The 18,764-nt window shown below is 38.9% G+C and overlaps 1 pseudogene; it reads right to left on the reverse strand.

Moving 5' to 3' along the window:
- LOC103198275 overlaps positions 1–18,764 on the reverse strand; it is an 88,851-nt pseudogene that overhangs the window by 11,172 nt on the left and 58,915 nt on the right.

An 18,764-nucleotide genomic window follows, 5' to 3' on the forward strand; every position in this document is an offset into this window, starting at 1 on the left:
ACCAGAAGAAAAGAAACAATAAAGATTCAAGCAGAAATAAATGAAACAGAAAATAGAAAGACAATAGAGAATATCAACAAGACTAGAAGTTGTTTTTTAAAAAGATTAATAAAATTGACAAACCACTGTTAAATTTAACAAAAGAAAAGAGGGAGAAAATACAAATAATATAAATAAGAAATGAATTGGGCAACATCACAACAGAACCTACAGAAATTAAAAGGATAGTATCAGGATACTATGAAGAACTATACTCCAAAGAATTTGAAAATCTGGAAGAAACTGATAGATTTCTAGAAACAGACTACTTACCTAAACTAACACAGACTGAGGTGGAAAATTTGAACAGACCCATAACAAAAGAAGAAATTGAACAGGTCATTAGAAAATTACCAACAAAAAAAGCCCTGGCCCAGATGGTTTCACTGGCAAATTCTACCAAATGTTCAGAGAAGAACTGACACCAGTCCTACACAGAAAAGGATGGAATCCTCCCAAATTCATGTTATGAAGCAAGCATAAATTTGATACAAAAACCAGACAAAGACATCACATTTTGAATTTATTCTATTATCTAGTCATTTTTGAGGAGGGTATTAATCGGTTTCTATGTGTTTGGCCTTTTTCCATTGGTGTTCCTACTGTTGATTTCTAATTTTGTAGCATTGTAATCTGAGATGCTTTGCAGTATTTCAATGTTTTTAAATTTATTGAAGTTTGCTTTGTGGCCTAACATATAGTCAATCCTGGAGAATGTTCCACGTGTGCTGGAAAAGAATGTATATTGTGCTGTTGTTGGGTAAAGTGCTCTGTAGATGTCTATAAGGTCAAGTTCATTGATTATGTTGTTTATTTCTGCATCTTTGTGGAGTTTCTTTCCAGTTGTTCTATTTTTGATTGAAAGTGATATATTAAAGTCTCCTACTATGACTATAGAGTCATGTTTGTCTTTTCAATTCTGTTAAAGTCTTATTTAAGTATTTTGGGGATCTTTCATTGGGTGCATAGATATTTATTATGGTTATGTCCTCTTGTTCAATTGATACTTTAATCATTATATAATGTCCTTCCTTGTTTATTATGGTGGTTTTTGTTTTAAAGTCAATATTATCAGGAAGTAATATTGCCACTCCTGCCCTTTATTGGTTGCTATTTGCTTAGTATATCTTTTTCCAGTCTTTGATTTCTAGTCTATTTTTGTCTTTGTGTCTAAGGTGGGTCTCTTGTACGCAGCATATTGATGGGTTATGTTTTCTTATCCAGTCTATAGCTCTCTGTCTCTTGAGTGGTGCATTTAATCCCTTGACATGCAGTGTAATTATTGTTGTTGTTGTTAGATGTCATCAAGTCACCCCCGACTCACAGTGACTTTATGTACAACAGAATGAAACACTGCCTGGTCATGTGTCAGCCTCATGATCCTTGTTATATATGAGTCCATCATTGTAGCCACTGTGTTAATCCATCTTGTTGAGGGCCTTCTCCTTTTTCCTTGACCCTCCACTTTACCAAGCATGATATCCTTCTCCAGAGAATGGTCCCTTCTGACAACATGACCAAAGTAGGTGAGACAAAGCCTGGCATTCTCACTTCCAAGGAGCATTCCAGCTCCATTTCTTCCAGGACATATTTGTTAGTTCTTTTAGCAATCCATGGTACTTTCAGTATTCTTCACCAGCACCACAACTCAAAAGCATCAACTCTTCTTCAGTCTTCCTTATTCATTGCCCAGCTCTAATTGTTATTAGAAAGTATGAATTTATTGATGCTAACAATAATAGTCAACAGAAGAATGGCTAATCAAACTGTGGTACATGCACACAATGTAATACTATACAACACTAAAAGATAACGTAGAATCTGCAAAACACCACATAACATGGATGAAGTTGGAGGACATTATGCTGAGTGAAATAAGTGGATCACAGAAGGACAAATATTATATTAGTTCCTTATTGTAAAAAGTCAAGGAAATGTTTATACATAGAAGGAAACTTTCTTTGTTGGCTACCAGGGATAAGAGGAGAGGGATGGGAAAATTTTGGGAGAGATAGAAAGAAAGAAAAAAAAAAATAGATTATTGTGGTTACCAAGAGTAGGAGGGAGAGGAAAGGGGAAGCTTTTGTTTGGGGGGCATTGAGTTTATGCTAATTGTAGTGAAATATTTTGAAAAAGGATAGCAATAATGGTGGCACAATATGAAAAATGTCATCAGTGTCCCTGAGCTGTAAGTGTGAAGTTTATATGTTGGTGAATGTCTTATTGGGTGTATTTTCACACAATCAAAGAGGAGAAAAAAAAGTTACATCATTCAAATGTAAGAAGACAAACTCACTGCCGTTGAGTCATTTCCGACGCATAGCTACCCCTCCTTGGTTTTCTGAGGCAGTATCTCTATGGAAGTAGATTGCTCAATCTTCCTTCCAAGGAGTGGCTGGTGGATTTGAACTGCTAGCCTTCTGGTTAGCAGTCAAATGCCTTAGGCAGTATGCCACCAGAGCTCCCTATAAGAATACCAAATAAAATAGACTTCAAGACAAAAAGTATTAGTAACAATAAAGAATAATTTAATAAAAATAAAATAATCATAACAATTTTAATATACCAGGAATACACGACAACCAGAATTTTATATGTTATTAATAAAAGAGCATCAAAATACATGAAACAAAAAGTGAGATAAATAAAGAGGTATGTATAATTTCACAATCAGAGGAGATTTGAACACTCTACATTCAGTAAATAACCTAAAAACTCAACACAAATTCATAAAGACACGGAGGATCTAAACAAGATTATAAACCATATTAACCTAGTTGATATTTACAGAACACTATACCAAACAAATGTGTTCTGGTGGCACAGTGGTTAAATGTTCATCTGCTAACCAAAAGATGTGGCAGTCTGCTTCCATAAAGATTACAGTACCATGGGGCAGTTCTACTCTGTCTTGTAGTGTGGCTGTGCATCAGAATCAACTTGACAGCAATGGGTCTAATTTGGGGACCTCTGGTAGCATAGTGCCTAAGGCACTTTACTGCTAACCAGAAAGGTGGTGGTTCAAACCCACCAGCCACTAGTCAGAAGGAAGGCTGGGCAATCTACTTCCATAGTGATACTGCCTCAGAAACCCAAAGAGGGACAGCTATGAATCAGGTCTGACTCCATGGCACATAACAACAATAACAACATACCCAATATCTGCAAATATGCATTCTTTTTAAATGTACATGATACATTCATCAAGGAAGGCCTATGCTAGACCATTGGAGATGTCTCAGTATACTCAAAATGATTGAAATTATACAACATATGACTTAAGTCATATAGCATTAAACATAAAAGCCAACAATACATATAATACCAAATGTTTGCACATGAAAAGATGAAACAAGCTCAGGACCATGGTCATGGAGCACATCAAGCTCAACTGACATAAAGACAAAAACACAGAATCATTGTACTACATCTGACTTTGATGAGTAGTGACTGGAGTCTCAAAAGCTTGCAAGTGGGCCATCTAAGATACAGCAATTAGTCTCTCCTCATATGGAACAAAGAAGAATAAAGAAAATCAAAGATTCATGGAAACAGTCCAAGGGACTAATGGACCATGAAAACCTGGTAGCATAGTGCCTAAGGCACTTGACTGCTAATCGAAGGCTGGCTGTTCAAACCCACCAGCCATTCCTTGGAAGGAAGGTTGGGCAATCTACTTCCATAGTGATACTGCCTTGGAAACCCAAGGAGGGGTCACTTTGAGTCAGGTCCAGTCTCGATGGCACATAACAACAACAACATGACAATGAGACCAGAACTTGATGGTGCCTGGCTACCACCGTAAACCAACTCGGAAAGGGATCAGTGCAGGAGATCTTGTATAGGGTGGGAGAAAAATGTGGAACAAAATTCAAGATCATGAAAAAACTAGGCTTTCTGATCTGATAGAGAATGGTGAAATCTCTGAGACTATGGCTCCTAGTCACCCTTTAAGCCTGAAATTGAACTCACTCCTTGTGGCTTCCAGGCAAACAATAGACTGGCATATAAGGTGAACATTTACACCATGTAGGTAACTCCTTAGAACAATCAACGATGGGAGATCAGAAGGGCAGTATTTGCACAGGGAGATAGCTCAGAGGACAGGTATGCATAGGAAAGAAGGACACAGGGAAAATATAACCATAGGGAGGAAATAGGAAGAGAGCTTTTACATTATGGATATTGCAACAAACGTCATGAGATGAAATGTGTTTGAACTTTCATATACAAAATGAATTTGCTGTATAAACTTTCATCCAAATCACAATTTGAAAAAAAGAAAAAAGGTAAAACAGAAGGGACCATCTGAAAACAAATTATATACTTAAATAAAACATGAGTCAAAGAAGAAATCACAAAAGATATTAGAAAATATTTCAAAATAAAGTGTAATAAAATGTAAAATATCAAAATCAGTGGAAAGCAGTAAAAACAGTACTTAGAGGGCAATTTGTAAATACACATAATAGAAGAGAAACCAAGAAACCAACCCATTGCTGTCCAAGAAGGATCTAAAATCAATGAGCTCACACTCCAGAAGCTAAAACAATAACTAGAAAAGAGCTAAACAATCTCAAACTAAGTAGAAGGAAGGATATAATAAAGATAAAACATGTATCAATGAAATAGAGAACACATGAAAAAATAGAGAAAATTTAAATGACCAAGAGCCAATTCTTTGAAAAGATTTAAAAATTTATCAAGGAAAAAAAAGAGAGAACACGAATCACAATATTAGGAATGAAAGTGGCCTTGTCATGACAGATCTTAGATAAAGATAGTAAGAGAATACAACGAATAACGTAAAGGCAAAGAAAATATACCCACACTTCACTTACTGCATGGTTAGGTTTCAAAACCCAGGTCATCATTTGAAATTGGCATTATGTGAGAGTGGAGGCTGCATCCTATCTTTGACATCAGTGTCCCTTGCCAGTGGCTCACCATTCGTCAGGTGCCCCCAATGTGTCTCAGAACCTGTGTGGTGTGGCAGGACTCCCTTTCCCACCAGGCCTTCTATCTTTGTTCTATAGTGTTGCCATAACAGAAATACCACAAGTGGATGGTTTTAGGGGAATTTATTCTCTTAGTTTAGGAAGCTAGAAGTCCAAATTCAGAATGCTGGCTATAGGGGCTGGGTGAAGGCCCCTCGATCTTGAGCTCCAGCTCTGCCTCTTATTCCAGGCCCATAGACGCTAGAAGCATCTCCTACTCAGGCAGCTGCTGAGGCTGATGAACCCAAGGTTGGCAGGTAAAAAGGGACAGTCCCGAGATCAGCAGGTAACATGGCAGGTTATTAGTTCAAGTCCAAGAAGAATCTCAAGATTGGCAGGCAACACAGCAGGCCACTGGTTCAAGTCCAGGAACTGGAGATGAAAACAGCCAAATGCAGGATTCAAAAGTGCCAAAAGCTAGAGACACCCCTCAAACATTCTCCATATATACTGGGAGCAGGTCATACCCTGAAGGCAAGTTCTTGGATACTCACAGCAGATTTCACCATGGAGGTAATTACAATTTCATCATGGGGAGTTACTATACCCAGTTGCCAAGCCACTCAAAACCATGGCCCAATCAAGTTGACACACAACCTTAACTACCACAGTTGGATAATGAGATAGTTGGTGAGGATTAGGTATATATAAAAAGGACGGTTACTGACTAATGTTCCTCATAAACATAGACATATACACAAATCATTTATGAAGTATCAGTGAATCGTATCAAACAGTATATAAAAAGGATAATATTGCACGACCATGTACAGTTTATTTCAAGAATGCAAGCTTGCTTTAACATTTAAAAATAAACTAATCTCAGCTATAAAGAGAAATGAAGTCCTGATACATGCTACAACATGTATGGACCTTGAAAACATTATGTTGAGTGAAATAAGTCAATCACAAATGGAGAAATAGTGTATGATCTTGCTTATATGAAATAGCAAGAAGAAGCAGGTGTATAGTGACCAAGTTTATTATGGTGACCAGGGGCAGGAGGGACAGTGAAGGGGGGGCTTTGTTTAGGAAGCAGTGACTTTCTGTTTATGGTGATGGGAAAACTTACAACAATTATCAGTGATGATTGCACTACACAATGAGTATTACTGACATCATTAAATTGAATACCTGAAAAATGTTGAACTGGTAAGTAATAGAATAAAGGGGAAAACCTACATGATCATTTTAATACAGGTAGACAAAGCACTTGACAAAATTCAACACCCATTCATGATAAAAACTCTCAGAAAAGTAGGAATAAAAGGGACTTCCTCGATATGATAAAGACATCTATTAGAAACCTATTAGAAATGTTGAACTTGTAGCCTCTAAAGAATGGGAATAGGGCAGAGATGTCCATTCTCACCAATTCTACTCAAGCGGAGGTCCTCGCTTTACAACAAGGCAAGGAAATTAAATTAAAGACATATCAGAAAACAAGAACTGTCTCTATTTGCAAATAACATGATTACTTGCCTAGAAAATTTTAAATTCACTGCTGTTCAGTTGATTTTGACTCGTAGTAACCCTACAGAACAAAGTAGAACTGCCCCATAAGGATTCTAAGGCTGTAAATCTTTATGGAAACAAATTGCCACATCTTTCTCCCAAAGAGCTGCTGGTAGATTTGAAGCCTGAACTTTTGGTGATCAGCCAAGTGCTTTAACCACTGTGCTACCAGGGCTCCTCTAGAAAATCCTAAGGAATCTATAAAATAGCTACCAAAGATAATAAGTAAATTTGGCAGAGTCCCAGGATACATGGCTAATGGGAGCTCTGGTAGCCTAGTGCCTAAGGCACTTGACTGTTAACCAGAAGTCTGGCAGTTCAAACCCATCAGCCACTCCTCGGAAGGAAGATGGGGCAATCTACTTCTGTAGTGATACTGCCTCGGAAACCCAAGGAGGGGTCGCTATGAGTCGGGTCCGACTCGACAGCACATAACAACAACAACAACATACAAAACTCAATTCTATTTTCACACATCAGTAGAAGTACACCTAATATAATATGGTCAATTGATTTTCCACAAATATGACCAGGTTATTCAATGGAGAAAGGAAGCTGCTTTCAGCAGAAAAATGAATAATAACCCCTATTTCACATTAAAATTAACCCAAAACAGATTATAGCTCTAAATGTAAAATTAAAACAAAAAGCTCTAGAACTTCTAGTAGAAAAATCTTTGCAATACTGGAGTAGGCAAAGATTTCTTAGATAGGACACAACATAAACCATAAAAGACAAACATGATAAACTGGACTTTATAAAAATTTAAAACTGTTGCTTTTGGTAAGACACTACAAAGGAAACAAAAAAGCAAACCACAGAATGGAGAAAATACTTGCACTTCCTGCATCTGACAAAGGTCCTGTATCCTGGATGTATGAAGAACCCTTAAAAAACAATAATAAGATGACAAACAACCCAATTTTAAAAGGTGGACAAGTAATCTGAGCATACATAAGAAATATATGAACAGCAAATAAGCATGTAAGAAGTGCTCAGCACCATTTGGCTTGAAGGAAATGCAAATTAAAACTACAATCAAACCAAATTAAAACTACTGCAAACCCACCAAAAGCGGTTAAAATTATAGAGTGGCCATAGTAAACACTAGGAAGGATGTAGAGCAACTGGAAAAACCAACAAATGGTACAACCACTTTGGAAAACAGCTGCAGTTTTTCATAAAGTTAAACATATTCCTATTGCATGACCCAGCCATTTCACTACTAGATATTTATTCAGGGGAAATAAAAACATATGTCCACACAAATATTTGTACATGAATCTTCATAGCATCTTTGATCACAATACCTAGAAACTGGAAACAATATAAATGATCATCAATAGGCAAACAGATAAACAAAATGCAGTGTATCCATACAATGCAATACAAACTAACAAAAAACCCAAAGGCAAAAAAAGAGACAAAGAATTGATATGCAACAACATATCAAGGAAACAATTTCAAAATCATTATGTTGAATTAAAGAAGCCAGACACAAAATAATACATACTGTATAAAGTTGTTTATATAAAATTCTAGGATTGGAGGAAACCTCATTAACAACCTGTGATATAAAATGACACAACCCTGCTTGCTGAAAGTGAAGATGACTTGAAGCACTTACAGACAAAGATCAAAGACAACACTCTTCAGTATGGATTATATCTCAACATAAAGAAAACAAAAATCCTCACAACTGGACCAATAAGCAACATCACAACAAATGGAGAAAAGATTGAAATTTTCAAATATTTCATTTTACTTAAATCCTTAATAAACACTCATGGAAGCAGCAGTCAAGAAATCAGGCATCATATTGCACTGGCCAAATCTGCCATAAAAGACCCCTTTAAAGTGTTGAAGAGCAAAGACATCACTGAAAACTAAGGTGTGCCTAACCCAAGCTATGGTACATTCAGTCACCTTGTGATTGCATGTGAAAAACTGAACAATGAATATGGAAGAATGAGGAAGAATTGACGCTTTTGAATTGTAGTGTTGGTGAAGAATACTGAAAATACCCTGGACTGCCAGAAGAATGAACAAATCTATCCCAGAAGAAGTGCAGCCAGAATGCTCCTTAGAAGCGAGAATGGCCAGGCTTCATCTCACCTTTCATCATGTTGTCAGAAGGGACCAGTCCCTGGAGAAGGATATGATGCTTGGTAAAGTGGAGGGTCAGCAAAAAAAAAAGGGAAGGCCCTCAACGAGATGGATTGACACAGTGGCTACAATGATGGGCTCAAGCACAGCAAGGATTGTGAGGATGAAGCAGGACCAGGCAGTGTGTCCTTCTGTCATACATAGGGTCACTATAAGTTGGAATTGACTCTAGGACACCTAACAACAAAAACAAGAGAAAAACATTATAGAAAATTACAACTGATATATGGTGATAGAAAGCATATTAGTGGTTGCCAGGGGTCAGAGCAGAGGGATAGATAGATGTCAAAAAATCACCAGGTATTTGGGGAATAATCCTGTCTGTGACAAAGAAGAGTGAAGAAAATCAAAGATGCATGGAAACAATTACTCCACAGGACTAATGGACCACATGAACACTAGCCTCCACAATTCTGAGACCATAAGAATTAGATGGTACCCAGCTACCACTGCTGACTGACCTGAAACGGATCACAATAGGAGGTCCTGGGTAGGGTGACAGAAAAATGTGGAACAAAATCCAAAATAATAATAATAATAAAAAGACCCAGCTTACTGGCATGATAGAGAGTGGTGGAAGCCCTAAAACTGTGGCCCTTAGACATCCTTCAAGCCTGGAACTGAACTTATCTCTGTGGCTCAACATTCAGCCAAATAACAGACAGTCCTGTGAGGTGAGCAATGGCACCAGGGAGGTACAAACTCCTTAGAACAACCAATCATACGAGATCAACAGAGCAGCATTTGCCCAGGGATAAAGCTCAGACAGCAGGAAGGGATAGAAAAGAAGGGTGAATAGAAGTGGTAAACACAGGGAAGAAGTGGAAAAACTGCTGTTACATTGTAGGGATTGCAATCAATGTCACAAATCAAAACGTATCTTAATTGTTGAATGGAAAACCAATTTGCTATGTGAACTTTCACGCAAATCATGATAACAAGGGAAAAAAAAAGAAAGGCAGCTTTATTACAATTGTAATAAAAGTATTTGGGGAATGATAAGTATGTTCTGTATTTTGATCATGGTGGTGATTTCAGACATATACAATTATCAATAGTCATCAAATCACACTCTCTGAATGCAATTTGTTACACATAAATTATACTTTATTAAAGTTGATGTTCAGAATTTAAAAAGAAATTTCTAAATAAAATAATTAGCAAATCATATCTAGCCACATAATAATAGAATAGCACATAAAGGCTATTCAGTGTTTACTTTAAGATTGCAAGACTGATTCAAAATTAAAAATGTATTAATGCATTTGATGTGCACATCAGTAGATCAAACAAGGAAAACCAGATTGCAATGAATGTCAAAAAAGAGTATCTATAAATTGTTGAACAGAAAACCAATTTGCTCTGTAACCTTTCACCCAAATCACAGTAAGTGGTAGATGAAGTAAGTAAAGAAAACCTTTCATTTTTTTCCCATTAATTCTGAAAAAGTATTGTTATAATTTAGCAAATGTATCCAATTAAATATATATATAATGACAACTACAAATAAAAAGAAACTTCTTTACCATACTTTTTGGTACTTTTCAGTTGGTAGGAAACTCTGCTGAATATGTTCTACATGACAGTTTTTATTCCATTTTCCTGGCTGTACATCTAAAGTCATAAATCTCCTCCATGATGACTAGCTTATCTCTACCAGGAAGTTGCATGGATGTTTTTGCCCAACATATTTCAACATCCCTTTAGATTTAGAGATAAGCGAGAAAGAGAGAAAAAAATAAATAAACAAGGTAGGAGAAAGAGGAGATGCTATAAATGTATTAATTGTGCCAATTTTTCAGCGCAGGAAGAGGAGGAAGAGGTAAGGTGGAATACAATGGATGGCCTCTCAGACAAAAAGAAGACTTGGAAGGAACAGACAGAAAGCCCTTGATAGGAGCCGATGACACCAATGGACGCTTAAAGTGGACTCTGAGCCAAGCTGGTCACCTCTGGTCTTCCTGACAAGAACGGTCATTGTGATGTATTTAAAACTGAACACCCGACCCACTCCACTTTAAAAGGCTCCCTGACTTCCTTTTAAGATTCCTGGTGGCACAAGCAGTTTGTGATCAGGTACTAACCTAAAAGCAAACCAACCCAGTGCCAGCACTACAGAAAGCCTGGTGGTGTGCTTCTGTAAAGATCACAGCCCAGAAAACCCTATGGAGCAGCTCTACTCTGTAACACATGGGGCCGCCATGAGGGGAACCCACTTGATGGCAAAGGGTTTGTTTTGTTTGTTTGACTTCCTTCTATTAGGGGAACATGGACTTCACGAGTAGATAGAAACAACTCAAGCTCCCCAAATCTATCAAAGGAGACAGCTGTCAAGTTTGTAGCAAAGGCCACCACGTGCAAATTTCAAGGAACCTTCTGACAAAAAAATAAAAAAAGAAAGAAAGAAATATGGACAGGCAGAAATACCCTTAGAAGTAAAGGAATGTTTACCTGAGGTAGATACATTCCTTAGAACAATCTTGGGAGAAAGAAGGGCTGTTTATGGACAGGGAGACAGCTCAGGGGGCAGGAGTGTGTGGAGGGATGGACACAGGGAAGAGGTAACTATTGGGAGGAAGTGGGAGGGGAGCTGTTGCATTGCGGTAAATTGTAGTCAATATCATGAGACAAAGTATATGTGAATTGCTGTATGGAAAGTGAATTTGCCCTGTAAATTTTCACCCAAATCACAGTAAAAAAAAAAAAAAAAGTAAAGCAATGGAGATACTCTCATTATCATCAAGCTAGGGAAAGAAAACATCTGTCTCTACTATGATTCAACACTAAAAAAGAAATAAATGTTCCTTATTTAATTGAAACAAATATTAGAAAAGAATAAATGAAACTATCACTATTTGTAAATGATGTCATTGTGTAAGACTATCTGTGTGCCAGGTACTATGATACACTTTTTAAACATACAATTTCATTTTATTGTCACACCCTTACCCTGAGGTAAGTCTTACTACAAACATTTCATAGACTAGGAACCTGAGATTTTCAGAAGAAAAGTGACTTGTCCAAAGTCTTACATCTAGTAAAGAGTATGTAAACACATACTCTTTACTTACAATATTTATATATTACAATATTTTTGTAAGGGACTACAGAAAAAAAATGTGGACAAATTGGAAGATGTAAGCATAATATCAAAAAGCAGAAATCAGAGGCAGAAAGACTGGTAGATCTGAGTCCATAAAAAATGTAAAATGTCTAGGTATATCAAACCCTACCATGTGTGAATTTGAAAAGCAGATGAAAATCATGAAATTCTACGAAGGGACATGAAAGAAAATATGACTAAATGGAGAAACACACATTACACCCTTGGAAGTCTGTTCATTCACTGAAATACTTGGTCAGATGAGCGAAAAGTCTGCTTAAATCACAGAATTATAGAATAATACATATTAAGCATTTCATTTTAACATAACACATATTAATGTGAATTTATTCACCATTCTTTTGATAGAGGAACAAGGACTTTTCTGGGAGTGCTAATACGTGATTGAATTTCTGTCTCTTTTTGGCAAATGAATTATAACTGATCACTTATGGTTTCAGGTTTTATTTCCTTTGATTGATGCAACAACTAAAGACACTTTCACAGCAGTCTGAGTGCAGAATTCTTTGGAATTTTTTTTCCTCCAATTTTTATTATTCTCTTACATACTTCGTTTTGCAACCTTAAAAAGAAAAATTTAAAAAAAAAATATTTTACCAGTTTATCTCCATCAAGTCTTTCCAAAGCCTTCAGCTTCCTTTTTGCAGGCATATGAATTAGCGTAGTGCCTAAAGGCACTTGACTGCTAACCAGAAGGCTGGTGGTTCAAACCCACCAGCCACTCCTCGGAAGGAAGGTTGGGCAATCCTACTTCCGTAGTGATACTGACTCGGAAACCCAAGAAGGGGTTGCTGTGAGTCGGGTCCAACTCCACGGCACATAACAACAACAACAATTACAATAACAAGTACAGGGCCATAAACAGGTCTGAGAACAAGAGAAACTGGTTCTTGTTAAACATTCAGTTCAACTGGTGGAAAAGAGAAGCACAAGTGACCAGGGCATTCTATAGACATGCATTAGCCTCCGTTAGTCTCCCACAGAGGGAATGATGAGCTTAGGTGAATTTGGTAAATTGGTCAGTTAAGAGAATTTCTACTACACTTGATAGGAAGACTCAACAGGGAAACTCAATTAATACTTGATTCACCCATTCCTCATGTAGAATTTTTTTCCCAATGAAAATGGAATGTCCACTAAGATGTCGCTATAAGGATATCTGTGTCTAATTTCTTTAGATCAGACCAAACCAAACTCACTGCCATCAAGTTGATTCCAACTCAAAGCAATTCCCGTTGAGTTTCCGAGGCTGTAAATCTTTACGGAAGTAGATTGCCCCATGTTCCTTCCGTGGAGCTGCTGGTGGATTTAAACTACTGACTTTCTGGGCAGCAGCCAAATGCCTTAGATTATAAGCAATTCTAGAAGTTCCATTGTAGGAACTCGCCCTCCAAAACAAAAAAAAACCAAACCTGTTGCGAGTTGATTCTGACTTGTGGGGATCCCATGTGTTACAGAGAGAACTGCTCCAGAGGGTTTTCTTGGCTGTCATCTTTACAGAGGCAGATCGCCAGGTCTTTCTTCCATGGTGCCATTACTGAAAACTCACTGCCGTCAAGTAGATCCAACTCATAGCGACCCCTCCTTGGGTTTCTGAGGCAGTATCATTACGGAAGTAGATTGTCCCATCTTCTTTCCGAGGAGTGGCTGGTGGGTTTTAACTGCCAGCCTTCTGGTGAGCAGTCAAGTGCCTTAGGCACTATGCTACCAGAGCTCCCTGGGCACCCATAGGACCCTGTTATGGAAGTAATGGAAACAAGCCTCTCATCGGTTTATAGCAAGACCCTCAAGATCACAAACCAGACCTGCATGTGGGCCTGTCTCCAGTTAGAGGCCTCAAGGGTGTGAACCCTGGAGTCAGCAGCCTGGTCTAAACCATGTTGAATCAGTTTCTGTAGATCACATCTTCTGCATCAGCCCTGTGGAAACCAAAGGTCTCCAACACTTGGGGGTTGAGGCTCATACTTTCAGCCTGGCACTCTTCATAGGTAGAGGCACTCTTCATAACCAGAGGCAATGGTGCTGAACTTGCTGTCCCAGGTTCCCTGCTCTAGTACCAGCTCTGAATCTGCTCCCCCATCTCTGTGTTGATCATTATCTCCTGGTCAAAACTGAATGCTCCTTTCTCTTCTGCACCACGAGTTTGCTGCTACAGTGGCCCGGCAGCTCCAGCAGTCCAACCTCCATGTCAAAGGAGGACCCTTCCAGCAGATGTACAGGTCCTTGTGGTCTTCCTCCAGGAAGGTGAACTCATTCTGTTGTGTTTAGGCCACAGCCAGCACATTCCCCACAGACACATTCTTAAAGCTTTCCATCTGCCTCAGATCATCATAGTTGGGGACGTTGATGCCTGTGAGAATGCTGGGGTTGATGAAGATGAGGAACTGGTCCTTCTAGAAGCTAGGGACCAAACAACCTCCTTCAGCAGCTGCTCAGTGCTTGCCACCAGCTGCTCAAACTTGGCACTTGTTCATTGTGGCCACAAAACCTTCAAACTCTCCATACAGGAACCAAAGTGGTCACGTTTGCTCTCAATTAACCTGATGTAACTCTCCACAATGGGACCTTTCTTCTGGATTCCAAAATGGGAGTCTTTCTTGTGGGCTTCACTGGAGCCTGGGGCATTTGCTCCTGGTAACTGCTGGTTTCATATGCTGTGGATTTCTCCAGGTGCTTCCTTGTGGCAGTTGGGCAGGGAGTCCTGTCAGGTCACGTGGAAAAAGATCCCCCAGAATTCATAACTCTTCAGCTTAGAAGTCACTTTGGAATCTAGAGCAAGCTCTGTGCCAAGCATGGAAGCTAGTCACACCTCATAGTGGGGCTTCCCATCCTGGCTGGCTTCCCTGAAGAGCTGTCTGTTGTAGACACCAAGGTTCTGAGAGTCCAGGAAGTCTTGGGCCAGTTTGGCATCTTTCATGGTAAAATCCCTAGAGAAATAAGTGATGACTTCCTCTTTCCCCACCCAAGGTGTCATAGCTACAGCTTCAGAGAACACAAGCTCCCTGCAGATCTGCCAGAGGCCCCAGACTACTTCAGGGTGCTGCTGAATTGCCTTACTCCCCAGGGTCATTCATTCCAGCTTCTCCTTGAGCAGGCTGGGGGGAAAAAGAAAATTGTGTTATGAAGGATTTGTAGTTGCCCATGTTGGAGTAGATTCTGGCAGCTTAGAGCAGCAACAGCTGAAACTCCTTCTGGGTAAGGCCCTCAGTCAGGGCATGCTAGTACATCTGGTCAGTGTCCTGGGCACGGAAGAGGAAACTAAGCAGGGTGTAGACGTAGGGGGTCTAAGGAAAGGTCTGCAGCTGCACAGCCAGGCCCCCATACCAGGCAACCCACAACAGGTGGTGGGCATATAGAGGACTCTGTGGGAGACAGCAGGCCGGAAGCCCTCACAGCAGTCCAAGGTATACACACAGATGTCTTTGGGCAGGACTGGATGTCTGCCATATGCCCTGCTGCAGCAGCTGCTCTGTTTGAAAATTCACTTCCTCCATTCATTGAGGCCTCATAGTGTCTTTCAAATTATATTTTACAAGAATTTTTAGTAAACTCAAAAAGTGCTAACAATATTACTAAATACAAAAAAAAAAACATGTTTCAGAACAATTTATACAACATAGATATATTTTTGTAAGACTACATATCCATTTTGATATAATGTGTTTATGTACATATTAAAGGAGAGATACTTATATCAAGGACATGTGCAAAAATCTTAATAGTGGTTATCTCTGAATGAATTGTATTTCCTTTGTGTTTTTCTTATTTTTCAAATTGTCTCTAATACATAGTATTATTTTTGTAATTAGAAAAAAAGTAATTGTAAAAGGAACATTATTTGAATTTGAAAGAGTGTCATCTTGGTAATTATTCAAATATTTATATTATTCTTACATTTTGCAGGGTTAACACAAATTATGTTGCTACCTTTCCATAACTATAGTAGGACTAAGCAGTGTTTCATTCTATTGTACACAGGGCTGCTATGAGTCAGAGCTGATTCAATGGCACCTAACAACAGCAGCATCATAAGAGAAGTCCTACTTTAGTAAGAATTTACTTATGATAGGAAATTAGACTTGATTTTTACCTGAGACTTGCCTATAATTTTTTATTCGGCATTTAAAGCAAATCTTGCCTATAATTTTTTTAATTGAAGGTTTTCCAAATAAAATGAATATAATAATATACCAACTCTTGATGCTTTATAATTTTTTTTGTAATGTGTTGTTGTTGTTGTTATGTGCCGTTGAGTCAGACCCGATTCATAGTGATCCCTCCTTGGGTTTCCGAGGCAGTATCACTACAGAAGCAGATTGCCCAACCTTCCTTCCGAGGAGTGGCTGGTGGGTTTGAACTTCCAGCCTTCTGGTTTGCAGTCAAGTGCCTTAGGCACTACGCTACCAGAGCTCCTAACATGTTAGGTGTTACTTTTGGTGGTGAGGGAGGGGAGAGAAAACTGTAATATTTCCTCTATTTTGACAACCATGTTTACCTGTGTTTTATTGACTATGCAGAAGTATTAAATTGTGTGGATCATAACAAATTATATAACATTGAGAAGAATGGGAATTCCAGAACATTTGATGGTGCTCATCAGGAACCGGTACATAGACCATGAGGCTGTCGTTTGAACAGAACAAGGGGATACTGCCTGGATTAAAATCAGGAAGGGTCATATCAGGAAGGATTAAAATCAGGTTGTATCCTTTCACCATACTTATTCAGTCTGTATGCTGAAAAAATAATCCAAGAAGCTAGACTATATGAAGAAGAGCATGGCATCAGAAGTGGAGGATGACTCATTAACAACCTGCAATACACAGAAGACACAACCTTGTTTGCTGAAAGTGAGGATGACTGAAAGCACTTACTGATAAAGATTAAAGACTTCGGTCTGCAGTATGGATTATATCTCAACATAAAGAAAACAAAAATCCTCACAACTGGACCAATAAGCAACATCACAATAAATGGAGAAAAGATTGAAGTTGTTGAAGATTTCGTATTACTTGGTTCAACAATCAACACCAATGGAAGCAGCAGTCAAGACATCAGATGACATATTGCACTGGGCAAATCTCCTGCAAAAGACCTCCTTAAAGTGCTGAAAAGCAAAGATGTCTTCTTGATGACTGAGGTGTGCTCAACCCACGCCATGGTATTTTCAATCACCTCATATGCATGTGAAAGGTGGACAATGAATAAGGAGGACCTAAGAAGAGTTTATGCTTTTGAGTTGTGGTGTTGGAGAAGAATACTGAAAGTAGCATGGACTGCCAAAAGAACGAACAAATCTGTCCTGGAAGAAGTGCAGCTGGAATGCTCCTTGGAAGCTAGAATGTCCAGACTTTGTCCCACCCACTTTGACCATGTTGTCAGAAGGGACCATTCCTTGGAGAAGGATATCATGCTTGGCAAAGAGGAGGGTCAACAGTAAAGGGGAAGGTCCTCAATGAGATGGATTGACACAGTGGCTACAACGATGGGCTCAGGTATAGCAAAGATTGTGAGGCACCGGACCAGGCAGTGTGTCTTGTTCTGTTCTACATAGGGTTGCTATGAGTCAGAGCTAACTCGATGGCACCTAACAACAACAACAACCACTGATCTATATTTATCTTCAGTGTTGTGCTACCTGTGTTGAGGTACCTGTGTTTTCATAGGGGAAAATGTTAGTAATTATCAATTTCCTTGTGTCCCAAAATGTGGATGAGGATCAGAGGGGTTATGGAAAAAAAAAAAAAATGCTTTTGGGAGTACCTAGATGAATATTTTTAATTTAATAGTTACTAATTTATTTCAGTGTATTATAGGAAAGATATACCACCACTCATCTGTCAGTTTGTCCCACTGTGGTGGCTTGTGTGTTGCTGTGAGGCTGGAGGCTATGCCAATGGTATTCCAAATACCAGCAGGGTCACCCATGGTGGGTAGGTTTCAGTGGAGCTTCCAGACTAAGACAAACTTGGAAGAGGGAAGGGGGGCATCCACTTCTCAAAGTGAAAACCTTATGAATAGCAGTGAAGCACTGTCTGATATATTATTGGAGAACTTCATGAATAGCCCTGAAACATAGTCCAGCATTGTGCTGGGAGAGGAGCCCATCAGGTTGGAAAGCACTCAAAATATGAGTGGGAAAGAGCTGCCTCCACAGAGTAGAGTAGACCTTAATGACATGGATGGAGTAAAGCTTTCGGGACCTCCATTTGCTGATGTGACATGACTCAAAATGGGAAGAAACCACTGCAAACATCCATTAATAATGAGAACATGGAATGTATGAGGTATGAATCTAGGAAAATTGGAAGCAGTTAAAAATAAAATGGAATGCTCTGGTAGCATAGTGCCTAAAGCACTTGACTGCTAACCAGAAGGCTGGCGGTTCAAACCCACCAGCCACTCCTCGGAAGGAAGGTTGGGCATTCCTACTTCCGTAGTGATACTGACTCGGAAAGCCAAGGAGGGGTCGCTATGAGTCGGGGCCGACTTGATGGCAAATAACAACAACAACAAGCATAAAGATCAATATCCTAGGCATTAGTGAGCTAAAATGGATTGGTTTTGCCCATTTTGAATCAGACAACCATATGGTCTACTATGTAGATAATGACATGGCATTCACCTTCACAAAGAATGTTTCAAGATCTATCCTGAAGTCCAGTGCAGTCAGTGACAGGACAATATTCACACCACTACAAGCTGAAATACTACTATTACTCAAATTTATGCACCAGCCACCAAAGCCAAAGATGAGGAAATTAAAGATTTTTACCAGCTTCTGCTCTCTGAAATTAACCAAACATGCAATCAAGATTTGTTGATTATTCCTGCTGACTGGAACGCAAAAGTTGGAAACAAAGAAGAATCACCAGTAGTTGGAAAATATGGCTTTGGTGATAGAAACAACGCTGGAGATCACA

The sequence above is a fragment of the Orycteropus afer genome, unplaced genomic scaffold, assembly GCF_000298275.1.
Source record: "Orycteropus afer afer isolate SDZICR_OR568_19922 unplaced genomic scaffold, OryAfe1.0 scaffold00089, whole genome shotgun sequence".
Classification (NCBI taxonomy): Eukaryota; Metazoa; Chordata; class Mammalia; order Tubulidentata; family Orycteropodidae; genus Orycteropus; species Orycteropus afer.